Below are 2,981 nucleotides of genomic sequence, written 5' to 3' on the forward strand. Positions count from 1 at the left end.
TCTCTCTCTCTCTCTCACACACACACACACACACACACACACACACACACAGGCGTGCGCGCGCACTGGCACGTGATTTGTGCCCAGGACACTTTAGCAAGGAAGGCTGCTGCAGAGGCCCCAGGCCTTAGAAAGGCCACTGTGGGGTCCCCACTGGCCCAGTGAGGCCAGCCTGAAGCAGCCTGGGACCAGGCAGACTGGAATCCCCCCCCCCCAGAGATCTTTTAAGACTCCCTCAGCAGGGAGGCCAGCTCCAGACCACTTAAGTCGGTCTCCGGGTGGAGTCCCGCATCAGTATTTTCTAGAGACGTCCCAGGGGTTCCCAATGTCCCACAAGTCTGGGAACCGGGGCTGGTCTAAAGCGGGGTGTGCCTGAGGCCTGGGCTGGGGAACTTTGAAACACAGGAGAGGCCACCATCTTGCCTCTTGAGGTGAAGCTCGATGGGCGGGGGTGGAGGACGTGCCACCTGGGGCCCAGCTAAGGGCTGCAGCTCCCAGGGGCCCTTGGGGCCTGGCAGCCACCACCTCTTCATGCCCAGGCGGGGAGGGGCTGCCTGCACCCGCCCAGGCCTCTGGAGAAGGCTGCAGGAGCTGCAGCTCCGAGCCCCGCTTGGGCACCAGAGGGAGCTCGTGGAGACGCGCCAGGGCTCCCTCCCGGCAGCTGGTTCAAACTGGTTTGGACAGGGTGCGGCCTCGGCGGGCTGCATTCCAGGCCTCAGGCTCTCTGCCCTTCCCAGGGCCTCCCTGAGGGCCCCCGGGACCAGGGCTGGACCAGGGGGCAGGGCCCTGGGGCAGGAGCCAAGCGCCCCTGAGGGCCTGGGGAGATCTTCAAACCCAACCCTCTGTGTTTAAGATCTTTTCTTGGCCTCCCAGGGGCCCTGTCAGATGCCAGCAGCAAGGTAGAGCCCCTGGGTGGGCTTGTCCTCAGAGGCTAGGGGATTGCAACCTAGAGGCCCAGCACCCCTTCTCCCCGGAAGCCCCCTCCCTTCAGAAAGTCTGGGGCAGGGCTCTGGGCCTTGGGTGTTTAGCAGAGTGTTTCTAAGGCACAACTGCACACTCACAAGCAAAATGACTGTGGAGCCAGCCTGGCCCAGAGTGCAGATCCAGGGGCGCTGGGGAAGAGCCCGCCGTCTCCAGAACCCTCCCCCAGGGGAGGGGGCTGGGCAGTCAGTGCTGTTAACCAACATTCCAGGCTGTGGGGTTTGTTGGGTTTTTTTTAATGAGTCATTTTGGGCATTTGAAAAGGTTAAGTATTATAGCCAACATCAACTAAAGAGAAGAACATCACAAATATCATTGAAACCCCTCTGTTGTCCCTCCCTGTCCCCCCCACCCCAGCAACCACCTTCCTGGTGGGTGGGGGAGCATGGCTTCTGCTCCCTTTAGGCTCACGCTGCGCGTCACCTAAGCAACCTGTGGTGTGCTTGGGCATGACTTAAAAGCCACTCGGTGACGGCAGCTCCTCGCCCACTTACCATTTCGTTCCTGACATCTATCCGAGGGGCAGTTGTGACACTCAGCTCTACTTGGCTAATCTGGGCCAGTTCTGGGCTCTTGGGGAAGAGGTCCCAGCCAGGGGACAGGTGAGGGGCCAAGGTTGGTGCCTAGACCAGCGTGGGATGCCCGGAAGGTTGGCACACTGAGGGAAGTCATGCCGTGGCCAACAGCCAAGTGTGGGCTCAGCGAGTTCCCATAAACCCCTTTCCCTGAGCACCTGAGACCCAAGTCTTTGCCAAGAATTTTCTAGAAAATGACCGTGGGCTGAAGTCCTGAATGTACAGGCGGGATGTTGAGAAGTTAGCAGAGGGTGCGTTTGGAAGTAGGGATTGTAGAGGGGTGGCTGGGTGACCAGGGCGTGCTCAGACCCTCCCTGGGCTGCCTGACAGGATATGAATTCAGATGGAACCGAAACTGGCCGAGAGGCACCCTGTGTACTTATTTTCAACCCTAAGATCAACCCATTAAATAGAAACAAATTCTTTCTATCTGTGTATCTATCTGTCTTACCAGGGATTGAGCCAGAGGTGCCACACCCCAGCCCTTTTTATTTTTTAAGTTGAGACAGAGGCTCCCTAAAGCTGCTTAGGGACCCACTAAGTGGCTGAGGCTGGTTTTGAACTTTGGAATCCTCCTGCCTTTGAGCCGCTGGGATTACAGGCATGCACCACCCCATGCCCGGCCCAAATTTAATATTTTGAAAGAGGAGTCCTGCGAAAAATCAAGACTTCCCTGGCCCATGTACTTCCCTGTACTCGTGACTATTGGTTTGGGGTGTGGGGTAGCCCTCCTCCTTTAGCCCCAGGGTCTCTGAATGGCTTAGGAGCATCTCAGTGGTAGAGCTGTCCTAGTTTCAGTCCCTAGAACCACAAATAAATAAAGGCTGCCCGGAGGAGGAAGAGGAGGAGTTGGTCCTCTGTTACCCTTGGCTTTCCTAAAACCAGCTGCTTAATAGGATGGTCCTGGGGCCAGCAGCTTGGGGGCTTTAAAAGAAGGAGGCCCTAGGATAGCTCTGACACTGGGTGGACCCTGGAATCACCCGAGAAAACTTCTGATGAAGGGTTGGGGGGGTGTTGGGTGGCAGAGCTGCTCTTCCAGTCCCGGCACCTCCTCTGGTCACCAAGTCCCACGCACAGGGGTTCTGACCTAATCTGCCGGGCGTGAGGTCTGGTTGGGGGCATTTAAAAGCTCGCGGTGGGTTTCCAACGCTGGGAACCACTGCCCTCCGGGGATTCCAACAGAAAGGTGTGGTCTTCGCCGTTGGTCCTCCTTCTCGACGTGGCTGTGTGTTGGAACCATCTGGTGACCTTCAGAAAATTCTGATTCTCGGGTCTCAACCGTAAAAGACTGTGTGGGGCCCGGGCCTCGGACGTTTCAAAGGGGCCCAGGTGACTGCAATCTGCAAACGAGTTGGCCAGGTCCTGGTCCACCGGGTGGTGCAGGGGCGGCCGCAGTGCGCGCGGCGCACCACTGGGTGGCACTGC

This window comes from Marmota marmota, unplaced genomic scaffold (assembly GCF_001458135.2).
Source record: "Marmota marmota marmota unplaced genomic scaffold, marMar, whole genome shotgun sequence".
Lineage (NCBI taxonomy): Eukaryota > Metazoa > Chordata > Mammalia > Rodentia > Sciuridae > Marmota > Marmota marmota.